Source organism: Catharus ustulatus, chromosome Z (genome assembly GCF_009819885.2).
Source record: "Catharus ustulatus isolate bCatUst1 chromosome Z, bCatUst1.pri.v2, whole genome shotgun sequence".
In the NCBI taxonomy this organism is placed as follows: Eukaryota; Metazoa; Chordata; class Aves; order Passeriformes; family Turdidae; genus Catharus; species Catharus ustulatus.
This window is the reverse complement of record NC_046262.2, coordinates 48,957,341-48,975,713: the sequence shown is the minus strand read 5'-3', so window position 1 is coordinate 48,975,713 and position 18,373 is coordinate 48,957,341. Positions and strand designations below refer to the sequence as shown.

The window sequence follows — 18,373 nt, the reverse complement described above, 5'->3', positions numbered from 1 at the left end:
ACGTGGAGAACAGACAAAAAAAATAACAAACCAGTATAAGAACAGTAGACTTATGAAATCCTTATGAATCTTAAAAAAAAATCAGGCTCCTCATAATTTCTTAAGAGTGCTCTCCTTGAAAGCACAGAAGGAATCACAGTCCCATGGCTGCATTTAGGGCATCACACAGATCCCCAAAGCCAGCCTCCTCAATTTCAATAGTCCTGGCTTTGGACCAGACAAATCTCCCAGATCCTCCCATGGAAGTTCTTCCCCACAGCAGCGCTTCCCTATCTATACTGTGCTAGCCACACTTGTGTCAGGTTTCATAATTTCACTATCACTCATCTCCAAACATAAACCAACTGTATTGTGAAAGTAAAAGTAACAGACAGCCAGCTGGTATGAATTGTTTAAGATACTGAGAATGCTTTAGATTTTGAAAGACCTGGGGCTGACAGTTCTACACAAGGGTGGCAGGGATCAGAAGGTGCCCCACCTTCTCCTTCCAGGTGCGAGGCCAGGGCAAAAGAGGAGGCAGGTAAGGTGGTAACAGATCATATATGGGAAGATATTTGGTTTGTCTGTTGAAACATTTTCAACTGTAGGCCTATTTTATGAGATTCTATACAAATCTTCAAACAATTTAATACTCAAAGGTTCAACTCCTTCTCTGTGTACAGAATCCATCTACTTAGCAATTACTTCTTTTAATAAATTATGTTCCTTTTTGGTCTAACTCCAGAAGTAATTTCTTCTAAATTTTGCAATTTGCCTATTGCAATTTTCTGAGTTTTGACAATACCATAAAATAGGGGTAAGCTATGACAGAATGCAAAAGATAAAGCAGAGGAGGAACTGTACAAGAGCACAATTCAAGTACAGAAATGTGGCAGTGTCACTTCACTGAAAGATCATTTTCCCATCCACCTACTACCTCGCAGGAGAAGTGAAAAAGATAGTCAGAAAATAAGGCTGAATACCGCCTCTTTCATCCCAAAAGCACACACAGGATTTCATTGTTGGTTTTTGTGTTAACCTATACATTCTGTCCCAGTGGACAACCCCTGAAGAATTCTGCACAAGGTAGTGTAGTGTCATTATTTTAATTAACGCCACAAACACTGACTAAACTTTGTGGAAACTTAGAAGAAAACAGAACAGTAATTAAAAGCTTTTGAAAGTTTTTGCATCATCTAAAAAACACATCCACATAGTGTCAAAGACAATTTAAAACACCTCAGTCTTTTACGTGGAAACTACTAGGTGACTATTGTTTTAGGAATGTTTTCAATCTATCTACATTGCCACAAATATGATCTGGATAAGAAAGATTGTTTTTTTTAATTCCCTCAAGCTTCATAAGCCTGAGGGAAGCCTAATGTTCTCCACATTAGAGGAGAACAACTTTTAACTGCTCACAGTAAAAAATACCTTATTAACAGAAAAATTACCTTGAAACAGCGACCCAGAGTCCAAATTTAGCTTCTGCAGTTTGGAGGGTGGTGGGGGGGGTCAGGTCTGTTTGTGCTGGGTTTTGTTTGGTTGGCTGGTTTTAGTACACTGCTCAAGTTTTTTAAATTAAAAACTAAAACATTTTAAAAACTAAGCAAGTTCATACAACAAGAACAGAATCAAAACTACCAGCAAGAGGAAAAGAAACAGAAACACAGTAATGTCACTTTGCCATTCTACCTAAAAAGTTTGTTAAGAGCACTATTTAGGAAACACTCTATTTTTTCAGCATGTCTGTTCTCTTACAGATTTTTCTGGTTGTATTTTTTACCCATCTACAAACAAGTCTGTAAAATTTTTCAAAGTTTCATTACTGAGTTCAACAAAACTCAAAAAAAAAATCATACATCAGCCAAGCCATTCTGATGTTATGACAGTGCAAGCATAGGAAGATTATGGTCTATGTGGAGCTCACAAGTGGAAGTAGAAAGTTATGCATACATGCTTCTTTTTGGAAGGCAACATAAAAAACAACAGCAACAAAACAAACAAGAAAAAAAAACAACAAAAAAAACCCCACCAAAAACCAAACCAAAAACAGAAATGTGGAACTTGTTTGGCAACTGCTTTCAAACATAACATGGGCAAATTCTCCCGAGGTGTCCACAATGCCTCCATGCCCCCTCAGCTCAGTTTCCAAGTAAGCTTTTGACAGTACAAATAACATACATAGGGATTAGATAATAAGGAGGGACCTCAAAACTCCAAAACTTCAAAAAATTGAATACAGTTTTGTGCTAATGGCAGGATTAGAGCAAAGTTACAGAGATTTATATCAGAATCCTCTGAATTGGTTTCTCCTCATCAAAAACATTGCTTCTTATAGATTTCTGGAGCAAGCAAAAACTATTTGGGACTTGGCTAGTTTTGCCAGAAGTTGATCAGTGAGAGCTGCTAAGTCAAAAAATCTTTAAGACCCTCAGACATTTCTATTTCCTACTTTTTCAAATATCTAAGGATTTGCAATCCTAGAATCCCCAGGAAAAAAAAAGTCTCATTTAGGTAAGATATAGCTAAGCTCAGAAAATATGCTGTTGATAATACCTTTCACTCTCACTAATTTCCACCTCAGAGATTTTGTATGTTGAGGTTCAAAAGCATAGCTTCAGCTCTTATCCAGGGCTTCCACAATGCCATGTTCAGCTAGCCTATTCATTGCTCGGAAAAAGGCTTTACAGAGCTTTACTACAAGCTATTCAAGGGCAAGCAGTTAGTGAAAATGTAAACAGAAGCATGCAATGTAATAACTACTATCAAAATAAACTAAGTGCTACTTTAAATTAAAAAGGCCATCTCCCACACAGAGGGAATTAGCAATTCATTACTTCTATCCTCACCCCCTCAACACTGAAGCAGTAATGTCACTTCCATTGCTTTTTACTGTTGCTTTACACAGAAAGGAAACAAAAAGTATTTTTCAGGTATTTGTACCATTTTACAAATAATACACATTTAAGTTAAACTTTTGCACAAGCTTTAGTGAATCTTACCAGAAGCCATGAAAGACTGTGAAATCCCTTAATAATAAGCTCCAGGCATAAAGCACAGGTTGTTTAATTACATGTTCTCACTTATTGAAAAGATAAAGCAAATGTTATTGGTATGCTGGCTGAAGTCACAAACTCAGCACCTGAGCTGCCCAACCATGTCACCACTCTCTCAATGACTTCTGATCTGGGTCACACAGTAACAACATCAGCAACTACACTATCAAACTTAGAAGCAAACCCAAAAGGTGGCAGCTCCTGGCAGATTTTCTGGTGTGCCTTCAAACACCTCACACAGCACTGCAGAAGAAGAGCAGTCATAAACCACAGCTGACAGGCAGGTCACCACGACAGCAGGTAACTTCTCTGTCTCACTGAAGAGGCTTCACATCAGAAATTAGAGCTGCAGCAGGTCTTTTGGGGCACCCCACCACAGCCAGCAACACACATGGGCACACAGTTATGGGGACCGAACGACTTTCTGTATGCTGCTTCATTATTTTTCCAACTATAAAGATCTAGAAAGGTCTGTTGAATAAACGGATTTCATACACATTTCAAAAGCAGCAAAAAGATCTTAAAATATAAAACTAATCAGTAACTGTTGTATACATGTTAAAAAAGGTGCTTTATTGAAAACTGTAGTTTTTCAGCTCTGATTCAAAACCCCCTGTTTTGGAAAAGCTGATGGATAAGAGAAGAAGAAACAAAAATGTACAACCTCTTAGACTGCTCAATACTTGCAAGCAAAATATATCCAAGGAATTAGCTAATTTAGTGATATGGCACACAGTGATTTCCTCAATTCTGAGTAGCACCAAACCCACAACATCAGTTTCATAAAACTGCAGTCAACACCATGTGCAATTCAAACTTCAGCACTCACTCAATGGAGACAGCTCTGATGCCTGATTATTGTCTTTTGGTCTGCTCCAAGTTGTGGCTGTGCAACAGGTGGCATTGCCTGTTTTATATGCTGAAGGTATTACAGTGATGGGTAACATGCAAAATGAAAGTCAGGATGATTACAGAAACAGCAACAGTCTACAGAAAAAATGTTAGTAATTCTTCCACTACCAACAAACTTTTCCTACAATGTCAGATTTTAAGAGCAAGGGAAAAAAGACTTGGAAAACAACAACAGTAAGAATCCTTAGGGCTACAATAGCACTGCTCAAACCTGCTATGGGGAAGCAAGGAGAAATGCTCTGAAGCAGCTCAAGGCATTTTGCAACACAAATATCTACCTCACCTTTCAATAAAAACATTTGTGTACAAACACACAGTACCTTCATTTGATAGGTAGCTGTGGCAGTCAAAGATACTTCAGCTAGAAAATACATTCTTCCTGGAAAGAAAATCTAACAATCAGGAGCTAAAAGAGTTTTTGTTCAACTATATTAACTCCCGAATTCCACAAAGAATTTTCAAAACCTTTTCCCTAGTATTGTTTCTGCTAATTCATCATTACTAATTATTTCTCACAATATTTGCAATTATTTTTTCTTACACTTTTAAGTCTAAAACATCCATCTCTATTTTACTACTTCCGTAAAATTCACTAAACCTCTTCCTATATTGGCCATTATTTAATTGAGGATGTTTGCACAATTTTTACTATTTTTGTCTAATCTCTTTTTATGCAGCATTTGATTGCACTCCCTCTGCCACTCACTGTGAACCTACCTAGTCCTTACACATGAAAGTTGATTTTTCTACAGGTTTTACCTCCCCTGTATTTTTGAAGGAGGGAAGGCATGTGGCACAAATTGTGGTAGTAATGTCTGAAATTATATCAAAGACAGATCCATTGGTACAGAGGATCTTTGCTAAAAACATTCCAATCAGATGCAGAGGAACATAAAAAAATTGCTAGAAATCATAACCATATGCAATTACACTACAATCACCTGATCTTCCTTTGCAAAACCACAAGATAAGGTACATTCCCAAACTGTACCACATAATGCTCAAAATTTGAAATATCACCCTAAAGAAGTTGACAAGTGAAAGAATAATGGAATGCTGCTTCAAGGACAAAACTGAAGTTCAAAATAATTTATCACATCAAACTGTTGTTCTCATGGAAGAAAACAACATCAGAAAACAACATCTAGTGACAAACAAAAGAAGAAAAGAAGAGCTGCTTAAATCAGTTTCAAGGATAAATTCATCCTGGATTTTAAACAGCAAAACTACAGTAATTTCACGACCATAAGGCGCACCGGACTATAAGGCGCACCCCCCGGGAGCCGGCACATTTTGCAACTTTGTAGATCAGATAAGGCGCACCGGTCTATAAGGCGCACCGGGTTTTTTTTTGCAGCGAGGCTCCGCCCCCAGCTCCTCCCGCACGCTTGCTGGCCGAGGCCCCGCCTCAATCCGGCAGCCATTGGCTCCCGGGCCTGCCTGTACCCGGCAGGGCCGGGCTATGCCCACCGCCGCTCCGTGCAGCATCCCCAGGGCCCCGCTGTTCCAGGAGTTCCCTGGCGCTCCGGGTGACCCAATGCCGGCAGGCTTGCCCCGTGCCGCCGCTGCCCCGATTCCAGCTGCTTGCCCCCTCCCCGCGTGGCAGCCGCTCCGATTCTGGCGGTTTTCCCCCTCTCCGCATGGCGGCCGCCGTGCTTCCGGCGGTTTTCGCCCCCCCCCGCGCGGCGGCCGCCGTGATTCCGGGGGCTTTCGCCCACCCCGCGCGGCGGCCGCCGTGCTTCTGGGGGTTTTCGCCCCGCCTGCGCGGCGACCGCCGTGATTCCGGGGGCTTTCGCCCCCCCCGCGCGGCGGCCGCCGTGCTTCCGGGGGCTTTCGCCCACCCCGCGCGGCGGCCGCCGTGATTCCGGGGGCTTTCGCCCCGCCCGCGCGGCGGCCGCCGTGATTCCGGGGGCTTTCGCCCCGCCCGCGCGGCGACCGCCGTGATTCCGAGGGCTTTCGCCCCCCCCGCGCGGCGGCCGCCGTGATTCCGGGGGCTTTCGCCCCGCCCGCGCAGCAGCCGATCCGATCCCTGCGGCTTTCGCCCCCCCCGCGCAGCAGCCGATCCGATCCCTGCGGCTTTCGCCCCCCCCGCGCAGCAGCCGATCCGATCCCTGCGGCTTTCGCCCCCCCCGCGCAGCAGCCGATCCGATCCCTGCGGCTTTAACACCCCCCGCAAGGGAGCCGTCCCAATGTCGGCGGGCTGGCCCCGCGCGGGGGCGGCCCCGATGCCGGCGGGACGGCCCTGCGCGGGGGAGGCCCCGATGCCAGTGGGGAGGCCCCGATGCCGGCGGGTCCACCCCACGCGGGGGCGGCCCCGAAGCCGGCGGACCCGCCCCGCACGGGGGAGGCCCCGATGCCGACGGGCTCTCACTTCCGGGGTGGCAAATGTCGCAACTTTGTAGATCAGATAAGGCGCACCGGACTATAAGGCGCACTTCCGGTTTTGGGGGGAGATTTTAGTCAAAAGGGTGCGCCTTATAGTCGTGAAATTACTGTATATGAAAACCCCTCTGAAAGTGATTGTTCAAGCTGAGGATTGCTCCCTACAGTATTGTTGAATCCCTTGCACCACTGAGTACTCACTTCTTCTCTCACACCCTGGGAGATTACTTCAAAGTCTGGAAGACATCAGTGTTGAGACTTTTTTTCCAATGCTTAGCTCTTCCTCTATCTCACCACATCATTCACAGTTAAATCCTCCTTACCACACATAGCTTTGATTCATACTGTTTCTACTAGCGCTTTTCTTGGTAAGGTAAGATTATTCCTCTTTATAAAAAAAAAGGGAGATAACATTTGTTCCTCTCAAATTATTAAGCATTATTCCTGTGAACATCTTTGTGTTATAAGACAAGCAACCTAAGTTGTAAAATGCACAAAATTTAAGCAGAGTTCAAAAGTTTGTGAGTGCATTTGAAGCAAAGAGCTTCAACAGCAAGTCATGCTTCAACACTAGAAACTTGCTGTCAAGATTATAACACTACTCTTAGATCAGTTCCTATACTCCTTAGACTCTCTCTCTGACAGGTAAAAAAATTTGCAAAGCGAATCCTTCTCCTCACATGAGACATTAAAAACATTGCACTTCTGGCATGCCCCAAAATGGGAAGAGGAGCAAGAAAGAGAAGAAGAAAGATAAGAAGGAGGAGAAAAGGAGGAGAAAAGGAGGAGAAAAGGAGGAGAAAAGGAGGAGAAAAGGAGGAGAAAAGGAGGAGAAAAGGAGGAGAAAAGGAGGAGAAAAGGAGGAGAAAAGGAGGAGAAAAGGAGGAGAAAAGGAGGAGAAAAGGAGGAGAAAAGGAGGAGAAAAGGAGGAGAAAAGGAGGAGAAAAGGAGGAGAAAAGGAGGAGAAAAGGAGGAGAAAAGGAGGAGAAAAGGAGGAGAAAAGGAGGAGAAAAGGAGGAGAAAAGGAGGAGAAAAGGAGGAGAAAAGGAGGAGAAAAGGAGGAGAAAAGGAGGAGAAAAGGAGGAGAAAAGGAGGAGAAAAGGAGGAGAAAAGGAGGAGAAAAGGAGGAGAAAAGGAGGAGAAAAGGAGGAGAAAAGGAGGAGAAAAGGAGGAGAAAAGGAGGAGAAAAGGAGGAGAAAAGGAGGAGAAAAGGAGGAGAAAAGGAGGAGAAAAGGAGGAGAAAAGGAGGAGAAAAGGAGGAGAAAAAGAGAACAAAAGCAAAAGAAAGCAAATGACAGAAAGAGCTTTTTTAAATTTCAAAACAAAAAGCAATTTTCACAGGGTAGACTAACTCCCCAATTTCTGCTCAAAATTACTGTAGCTCTTTCTTTGACAGTGTAAGGTTTACCAGGTAAAATGGAGAAAGAATCCAGGAGTGTATTTGTTCCTAATAAATTGAATAAACCATACAAACCCTCACCTAAAGCAGTGTGGAATCACAGCAGCAACAACAGCATAACTTCATTTGCTGATCAGACATTAAGAAGTGCCATGCACTTGATATGTAGACAAGAACAAGAGAAACAGTCCATGCCAGGCACAATTTGGTCTTCTGTTCCTGTAATTCACTAAGTATCTTTATTAGCAAGGCAGAAGAAAACCAAATGCCATCTTATTCACATACACAGAGATAGCATCCCAACCATATATTTAATATTAATAAAAAGAGGCAAATGTAAAACTGAGAACCTTTTTTTTACCATAAATTCACAAGACCACAGAAAAAGAAAAGACTTTCCCTGACTCTGATATATCAGAGCAATGCATAATGGTTACCACCCACTTACAAGGGTTCAGCATTACGTAACAAAGATTTATTTAGAAGCTCTGGGTCAGTGGCTCCAAACTGTGGACTGCCAAGCTGTTTCCATGTTCAGAATGGTCAAGTATCTGTCAATTTTTAAGCTCTAAGGTACTGCCACTAACCCTGTCTATGACTGTCCAATAATTTTCAAGAGCTAAAGGTGGCGCTTTTTTCTGAAAAATGTTTTTAGATTAAATGGAATTCTCTCCCCAAACCTCCAAACACAGGTTCACTAGATCCTTTGCAAAGGTTGTTTTCTAACCTTGATCCTTTGCATATAAAAATCCATCCTTGTATCACGTAATTGTTTTTTCTTGGGAAATATACCACATGTACTGTGAAGTCATGAACAGGGCTACATTTAGAGCCAGAAGAATTAATCTCCTCAGGACAAAGTAGAAAAAATAGAAAACATTACCACATTAGTTACAAACCAGACACAGATGGGAGAGAAGAGAAAAACGAGGATTATTAGGCCTCCACCACATACAATTCAAAGGCATGTAAAATACAAAGTACCCACAGCAAAACTATACACATAAACAAAACATACCAGATGCAAAAAATGTACATGAGATTATGTTCGACTTGTCACAAGTGCCATGCAGACAGAGCTGAATGGTGAAAATGTTATACCTGAGAAGGATGAATTCAATTTTAACACGCTACACTTAGGGACAGGAAAAACAAAATAATAACGGGTATAAAAGGTTTCCTCTTGAGGTACCTGGGTCTGTGACTGAAAAGTCTGCAATCATGAAGATAATCCTGTAAACAAAATTGAAGGCACTGCTACCACCTTGAGCCCCCAGGTTAAAATTTGCAACAATACCACTGCTGCCATCTCAAAAAAAGCTTATTGAAATTGGTGCATTTTCACTCCATATCTGCTGCTGACACTTAAATGCCTCCTCACAACTGGATGTATCAATAATCTCATCAGTTCCCAGTGTCAGTGCTTACTTGTAGACTATAACTATCAGCAAGAGCAGACTTGGGAGCCACTACAACAGAATTCAGAAACTACTTCCTGTGGGGAAAGCCTATCACAGCTGATGAGAAACAGAACAAAAGCCTCATGCTTTAGTCTCTCCTCAGCAGAAAATAGCTTGCAGATTTACACTCCTCAAGCTTAATATGTTGGTCCATACATCTTCTCTCTAGGCAGGACTGCAGCCAGAAGACTGGGTCTTTGGATAATGCAAGGATGTCAGAGACCTTTAGGGAGATTCCTTCCTCTTGGTTAAGAAAAGTTCTTCTTTCATGAATGCTGTTTTAAAACAGTTGTGGTCATTGGATCTTCAAGTGTCTTCAAAAGACTCATTTAACAAACAAATGTGCAAGAATAATCAGACATTAGAAATTATAGCATTCTGAATACGTAGTACAGGCACAACAGCAGGTGCTTTTCACATTGTATGTTAAGTCCTTGTTACATATTTGGCATTGCCTTGGTTATAGCAAGCAACAACGCACCAACAGGCTGTGTCATCAAAATGCACCAGATGGATGCTCCAGTTACACAAATCTCTTCCCCTCCCCACTCCTCCAAATAGGATGTAACTTTCAAGAGTAGTGACAGGCACCAACATGGAAAACCTACGTTGATAATCCCTTCCCAACCAAAGTGTAATCACTGTACCAATAACTTTAGTCAAAAATAATGCTAAAATTTGGACTTGATCTCGAAAGCCACAGTTCTTGCAAGGCTTCAGGAAGCTGGACCAGGTGAACATGAACTACACACAATTGAAAGTCTCAGTTAAGTCTGATTTTTCTTTTCCTAAATAATCTGCTTCCGTCACCAGCCTCAAGTTCCCTGGACACTGCCAGAGAAGGTGACTGATATTTTTTGCACTTTCAACATCCCAATTTGTCTCCTTAGGGGGGAAAAAAAAAATTGAACCTCTAGTCATTACCCTCATGGATAAAGCAGCTGAAGGAAAGATATCTTCAATGAAATGTGAATTTATACACCAGAAATATGACACATGAAAAGTGTCTTTGCTCCATGCACAGAAAGGTTGTTCACACCACTTTTAATTCCTAAAGAATCACCAAAGGTCAACTAGTTTTGAAGTTGGGACCTTTCTACTTTTCTGAAAATCAACTGCGTGAATGTTAACTGTTTACAAGCTGCAATTGTGCTCTTAGTATTTACTTTACACACAACTATATTTCCATGCTGACATTCAGCTTAAACTGCTTCTATTTGCTGTCAGGAGGGGGTTCTGATAGAGAAACAGATCTCCTTTAGGAAATGCTTTGTTCTCCTTGGTCAATGACAGCTAGCAACAGGACTCCAATGACACAGATAGCGTCATATCCAGAGCAACGGAAGACATCAGGTCATGCTCCATGTCACCTGGATAACCAGTAAAATCTACAGAGATATCCAACACATTACTGAGATTATATCTAAAAAAACAATTACACGGGCAGCTTACACACATTCTAACATTCTCTTCTCTTTCCAGCTTACTTATTTGGCATTCTTAGAGATAAATTTTTTCAACAGGCTGGGTTATCTTGACTTCAAACCTAGAAAAAACCCAGTCTGTAGCTAATGAGAAATACTAGTTCTTTTTTTTTTTAATAATGCAGTTTGATTTTAATCCAAAATACGTCTGACGTATTGTTGATCAAAGCATTAAGTCTGTGTTGCTCTTAAAATAGGTTTCATGTAGCTTTTAAATTTGCATTCAAAAGCAGCTTGACCTAAACTGAAATAAAGACATTCAGTCTTTACAGTTTACTGTGGTAAAGAAATAGATATGTGAAGGTGTGTTAAATCCACACACAACTTTAACTGCAACTAGAACAGCTGATTCCAGAGACAGTATGGGCCAAAGGTCCCACAGACTGAAAATACAACACGTTAGAACTGCCTGACTTGGACATGCCTTTAAACTAGGGCTAAGCAGTCAGACTAATCATCATGAGGCTTCAGTTAGAAGTATAAAGCCTGGATGTTGAAGCTAATGCAAAGCCAATATTAGGAAGTACAGCGCTGTCCCCTCAGCTAATGCCCATTTCCTTGCCAAAGCCATCAAGTTCAAATGTCTCCTTACTATGCAGCTTGCAGTACAGTCCTACAGAAGGAAGGTTCTGAGGACTTTGGGATTTTCTCATTGTTACGAAATAAAATTAAGATGCTAAAATCTGAATGATGCTGTGGCAATCTCATAATTGGATTACATAAATCAGTAAGGAATGATAATTGTTAAGCAAGAGCAGAAGCCTGAGTCCATCCTTATTTATCACTTTGAGGTAAAAGGTATAATAGCTGTGAGTATTAGAAATACACACTGAGTTTGGGGAAACGTTATGCAAAATCTTCACTAAAAATGGAATGGAATTACAAAGCTAAAGGCTGATTTTACACTGACTCTTATTTAATAAAAATTTCTGTCAGCTCACCACAGCATTACTGGGAGAGATTTTCTCATTAGGTTAATATGACTGCATTGCACATAGATACTAGGAATGCTATTTAATAAACCTTCCGTTTCTTAAAAACAGTGCTCTAATTTTGAAACCACTGCAAAATAATTTCACACCACCAAGAAAATAGTTTTCTAAACTTCTGGGCAATAATTTCCTCCATCTTGACCACCTTAAAAATCTGATTTAAAAAATTAATTTCAGGTCACTGAATTGGCTAATGCAGCAAATACATCTGTATTTCAGTGCTTTCCTAAGGGGAATGGCAGCGGTAAGAACTTAAAAACCAGCACCCATCAGGAGGAAATCACCATCAACTTCACATGGTACATGCCCTTCACCTCAACACTCTACTGCACCAAATGCCAGCAGTAAAGCAAGCAGCTTTCTGCAGAGCAACTTGTTCAGCAGAGGATGAGGAGGGCACACTGGAAGAAGGTGTCTGTCCAGCAGCCATATCCCATTCCAACAGGACTCTAGTAAAACCTTCTGCATAAGCTAGTATTTGACAGCCATGGGAGGCACAGCACTCCATCTTCCGTGCCTCCTGCCTTGGTTGGGCCAAGGGCAACAAACAGCACGTGCAGCCCTTGTCTCAGTCATTTAATCTGAGCAGAGCTTAGATCAGAGGGTATCCAGGGATCCTTTCCAATTCAAATGACTCTGTGATCATAAAAAAGCTGGTGTGAGAAAGCTGTTAAGAAAAGAGAAGGGAAGAAACCTCAGCTCCCCATACACACCATACAAAACCACACTCATCTCCTCTTCGAACAGCAAAGGCAGTATCCACTCTCACAATATTTACGTGGCACAGCAACATATAAAAAACCTGCTGGTTTTGCCTGTTCTTTGGATTTGAGGAGTGTTAGCCTGGAGCTTTTACCCCATGCTTCTTCACCTGACTTTGGCGACAGCTTTTGTAGTCTCAGTTCTTCTTTTAAAAACGTTTTTCCCAATTTAATTTTATTTACTCTAAGGAGTTACATTTGAGACTTCCAAAGCACCAAGACTTCAAACGCGATCAAAGCTCCATCAGAATAGACACGCCATAAATACATGGTAACACTAAGACTGTTGGTATGAACTGCAACTTGCATGTCAGAATAAATAAATAAAATTTTAAAAATCCACAAATAAAACTTAAGCATATATTAGGAAAACTAAGTCACAGTCATGTTGTTTAAAATCTTCCATTATGTTCTTTTTTCCTCCTCCTTCTGCTTTAAAAAAATCTTCCTTTTACCCAGACTGTAAGTTCTCGTCCACCCTTGTTTGAGTTTTGAGATATGTTTATTGTAAAAAAAAAAAAAAACCAAAACCCAAACCAGAATGACCACACAAGAGGAATGACTAGATGACTAGAAAGCTATTGTCTCTTGTGCAGAAGTGAAAATTCTTGCAGAGAAATAAAAATATTTAACCAAATCAATATAGGGCACCAAACCTATATTGCACCAACACCTTAAACACACACATAGAGAAAGGCATTTCTCATCCTGACATGCACTCCCAAAATGGAAAAAATAAGGCAAAAGTGAGTCAGTGTAGAACAGCCACTCAAATGATCTTTGCCAAAATGGGTAAGTTTTGTAGCCTCCATGGCTCTACTGTTCTGGTGTTTTTCTGTGTTCATCTTCTCAAGTTCAAAGTTTGAAAATTAAATTCAGCAGATATGTTCCTGATACACAAAAAAAGGTTCAGAAGAGTTTAATTAGCTGAAAAAAGAAACTACCACTAAAAAGATTCAGCCTAAATTCCAGGGATTTGTTGCTCAGTTGTGACTGACAGATTTTTAATGAAGTCTCTCACTCCCTACACTCAAATTTTTCTCAGATGGGTGACATGGTCATCTTCTTAAGCAAAGTAGCTTTTATTTTGAAAATTTATGGAAGTGTTCACCAGAAAGAAAGACGCAAGTAATTCTTAATTGCTGGCTTATGAACAAGATCTGACGGACTAAACTGCCCAAGAACAGGCTGGACAACACGAAAGGAAGGCATATGGCTAAAAAAAATTAATAACGAAACTTTCTGAATTTTTGGTTTTAATTGGCTGAACATCAAAAAACATCTCCTTTTGTTAAGCGACAGGAAAAATAGATGCTCTCAGCATGTTTCATCTCATGTAGACTAGATATTGTTTTAAATACTTCTACATTTATTTCAGTTTCCTCGATGATGTTCAAAACCCCATTGCTTATCAGTTACTTACACAGGTTTGTGATGGAAACTTCTCCAAGTACGTATTTTTAATTAGACATAATCACCACAGGAGACATGACAGACCAGGTGAGATGCCACCTGGCTAGCAGCATCTCCGTAGAAAATGAACTCCCTAGAAACAGAATTGCACTTTCATTCCTCCTCTCATGTCGATATGGATGGTTTGTAGCAGGAAGGGTTTATTGTGGAAACACACATTATTATGGGTCTGGAGCACTTTCAACAAAGTCCTCTGCCATCCACAGCTGTCATGTACCGATTGTACTGCTTCTGTATTTATTTCTTCAGAATTAAGACAGACATTATCATCACGTGCCTGCATGTGTGAAAGCAGCAGACAGAGATGTTTCCCTAGGCCCCTTTAGTAAAGCAACAAACATGCAGATTTTTGGAAGAACATTGGTGCATGCAGTGGAGACAGAAAAATACCATCACACTGCTCTTAATAGCTGACTTACTAAATCAATCATTACTATGAAGTAAAACCAATCAATCTGTTTCTCAGAAACCTCTGACCCCTTTGAAACACGTATTACTGGCAATCTATTAGAGATAAATGAGCAGAGGGTTGTTTGCTAGAACCCTCATTAAGCAGGAATCTTCACCTTCTAGGAAACCAGAAAAATACACTTAAAATGCATTCATCAAGGCTTTCCTTAAGTCTATGGTAATAATATCTTGTTCAAAGTTAAGATTTAATTAATCAAGCTGCACTGCCTACTGACAACACATATTAAACTATCTGAAGCACCTCTAATAATTTTTAATCTTAGAAGGTCTGATTCTTCTAATTCATAATCTCATGTAAATCCAGAGCAGCTATGATCAATAACAGACAATTCATGTGCCAAGAGAAAAAATGCTGGATTTGAAGTATCTAGGTCATGAAATACAAGTGGAAAGTTTTATCTCTCAGCTTGATTTTTCCTGCATTTTGTCTGTTTGAAGACTCTGAACCTTACACTGTAATCCCTTTTTTTTTTTAGCATGTTCATTAGTTTTGGTTATTAATCCTGAACTCACATACATGTAGGAACATGGTGTTTATTTTCCTAGCTGCTTTTTCTGGACTTATGATCAGTTTTTCCTGATTTTGCTTGCCATAAACATTACCACACACTGACACAATCTAAAGCCAAGCAACAAAACCACTGCAAATGACAAGCCACACTGGCCTGTTGAAAATACAAAACAAACAGCTGAACAGGAGATTCCATTTCTTTTTACCCTCATGACTTTTCCGTTGGCTCTAGTGCTGATAAGTTCTGCTTATAAAAAGAAATGTTATCTACATTTCAAAGACACACACGGTCCTCATACTGAAAGCTTTTTAACTTTAATAACATTAGCATTGCATATGATTGTGGCTTCAAATGATATCCAAGTAGTAAGAAGCCAGTTTCTGGTCCAATTAAAATCCACTCAAATCTCATATGCAAAGAATTCAGGTTTCTCATTTGTGATCTTACTTAGATGACACAAACTCTAGTCTCAAAACTAGTACTCCCTTTATTCAAAGTGTTATGGAGTACTTATATTACCATAAAGCAAAAAAAATCTTCAGATTTATAAGATGTTTTATATCTTCAAAAATCCACACCCAGTTTCCCAGCCCCAAAATAATAACAGCATGGTGGACTACAAGATTTTCACCACATCAGCCAGTATCACAAAATCTCTTCTAAGCATTAGCTCTCATGCTTTAAATACATGAAGGCAATTTTATTAATTAAAAAAAATATAAAAAAAAATAAAAAAAATACCAGAATGCATTCCCTTCCCAAGAGAGATGAAATTGCAAATTTGTCATAAACAAAGGGCTGAGAATTAAATTAACAACTCAGGAAAATTGTGAAAAGGATTTTATACTAAGCATCCAAACAGGGTTACACTAAAAAGCTTTGGCATGTCTCCTTCCTAACACACCAAAACTGTTTTCTCTCTACCTAGATGTACCAAATCACCTTCCCAGCATTCTTACATTTTTTAACTGAAGAGCTAATCTTAAATACTTTTGACAGCCTTCCAATAGGCTGGCCTTGCATCTGTTAAAAGACAGCATAATAGCCAGAAAGTTTGCTACAACTAGAAATGTCCAAAACTCATAGCAATGAATTACATGATTCACAGTACCCAGCCAACCTTGAACCACTGCTTTGCAGAAATCAGTTTGGCCTAAAAGCTCATTGATATATCAATCTTAGACCACATTTTCCAAGGATGGCAAACTGTCTTACACTAAGGTCTACATTTCAGCCATTAAACATCCACAACATTCATCTAAGGTGCAGTACAACACTAAATGTTCTGCTTTTGCACTTTTCTGCAATCGTCCATTATTATTCACTGGACACTTAATTTTTCTGTACAAACATGCATGAATGTACAGAATTCAATAGCAACTGTTCTCCTTCCCTCCTGAACAGCACTTCTAGGCAGTCTATCCCGCCCCTTCCCCCCCACAGCATTAGAGACAAAGGTAAACACACATCTCAGTTCTGGTTTGGCAGCATACAGAAAATAAACACATTCTATGTCACCATCACCTTTTGGGAAGAATAGACATCACGTGTTTATTCCCAACATGGGCTGCAAAGGCAGGTGCAGCTCGTCTAGATTTAACAGCAATGCAGCAGAACGTGAAGTACTATGACTGGAATATTGGCAAACTGTTTGGGACCCACGGGCCACAGCTGCAGAGCAGACACAAAACGGCAGCCGTGACGCATGTCAAAGACAAGAAAAACGCTACATGGATGATCTGCCCTACACCCACATTAGCTCACTCTTAATGTATGCAGAGTCAGGCAAACATCTCTGCCTTCTAGCTTCTCAGCAGCTATGAAAACAGCCAGATCTGCAATGCACTCTCTAAACCAAACTGCAGCTCCACAGGCCAAAAAATTTGCAACAGGAGAAAGCAAAAGACGCACAGCCCCATCTCTCTTAAAGAGGAGATTTATGATGGCAGTAAAACAAGTCTTGGTAGACTGCTTCTGTTGACTCTGATCCTTACAGAAAGCAGATGTAGCGCATACGGCTGCACTGACCACGACTATGATTTAGGCAATCATTGTTATCAGATTGCTCCTCCGGGGGAGAGGGTAACAAAAGAAACAAACAAAAAATTAAAAAAAAAAGGGAAAAAAATTTTTTAAATTAAAATATCAAGACACTTTTCATTTCCTGAAACCAGAACGTGATGGTAGCAGATGTCACCTTCCCCCCCAGCCCAGGGGTGGAGAGCACGCTCCACGGGGAGGATGGGGAGATGCAGGCCCCGCTGGGTTCCCTGCTGCAAAAGCGGGACGCGGCCGCAGATCCCAGCAGCATCTCCCGAGGGAAGGGTTGCTGAGACCGTCCTGCTGCGACGGCGACCACTTGATCGCCGTATGCGAAATCCCCACATTACCTCCTCCCCACCCCCCCATTTCTCCTTTCCACCATAGAAAAGGTGCGCGTGGAAAAAAATGCCTAAGAAATAAAAAACAGCAAACCAGCGCACTGGGGTATGCGCGGCTCCACACAGCATTATTCTACACACATCCCACGCCCACAAATAAAATAATGGAATAAATAAACGGAGGAAAGCACGCAACGCCCCGCCGGAGGCTGGGATGGAGGCGGTCATGGCCGCGTTGGCGCCGCTCCCCGCAGCCCGGGGCAGGTGCAGAGCTGCCCCGCTGGCTCGGAGATGCGCACACGCCCACGCAGCCGGACCGGCGCTATGGGCAGGAGCCGCCGGGTGGGACAGGGCCGGCATCCCGCGCCGAGCACCCACCCCACGGGCCCGCTATCTCCTCGACACTGGCGCCGCGGCGGGGCACGGCCGGACCCCCCTCCCGCTCCTAGCCGCGACCCCTCCGGCACCTGGTGCGAGTCCGGCCGCCTCCTCAGCAGGCAGGGCGGCACCGGCGGGGGCGGCGGTGCAGCGCGGGGCGGAAAGCCCAGCAGCCGGCCGCTCTTCCCGCGGCCACCATCTTCCTCCTCCTCCTCCTCCTGCCGCCGCCAGCACCGCCCGGGCCGGCCCCTCCCGCCGCACCGCCCTCACGCGTCAGCGCGCCCGCCCGCTGCCTCCTTCCCTGCCTCCCCCTCCTCCCGGCGGGAGCGGGCCCTTCGGGCGTGGGCGGTGCCGCCCCGCTGCCCCGGCGGGGCTCGTCGCTTCCCGGGGCCCCTCACGGGTGCCACGCCCGGCGCTGCGGGGGCTGCTCGGAGCGAGGGAAGCCCTGCAGGGCACCGGCCTGCCTTGGGTCCCGCCTTCCCTGGGCACGGCCTCCGCAGCTTCGGCGGCCCAGCAGGGAGGAGGCTCGCACCGCCGAGGAGGAGGTGTGACGGTGGGTGTGCCAAGGCACCGCAGCTGCCTGCGGGCCCTGGGCGTCCTCCACCCCTAGGGAGAAGCTGCCAAGACCGCGGTGCAGCACACCTAGCCAGATTGTGCACGCAGCCTGCAGGGAGGCTTGCTGCTGTGCTAGAAAGGGCTTGCAGTGCCTCTTTCCCAAAATACTTACTCC

General features: G+C 42.6%; 1 protein-coding gene across 2 annotated transcripts in view; it reads right to left on the bottom strand.

Moving 5' to 3' along the window:
• The window catches only part of APBA1 (amyloid beta precursor protein binding family A member 1), a 90,368-nt gene extending 72,499 nt beyond the window's left edge, over nucleotides 1-17,869 (bottom strand). The window contains exon 1 of one of the 2 annotated variants that reach the window (XM_033085041.2): nucleotides 17,733-17,869. The gene's annotated coding sequence lies outside the window, so the exon portion shown is untranslated. The remainder of the gene's footprint in view (nucleotides 1-17,732) is intronic. The other variant, XM_033085040.2, reaches the window with a different exon arrangement.
• Between the last annotated feature and the right edge of the window lie 504 nt (nucleotides 17,870-18,373).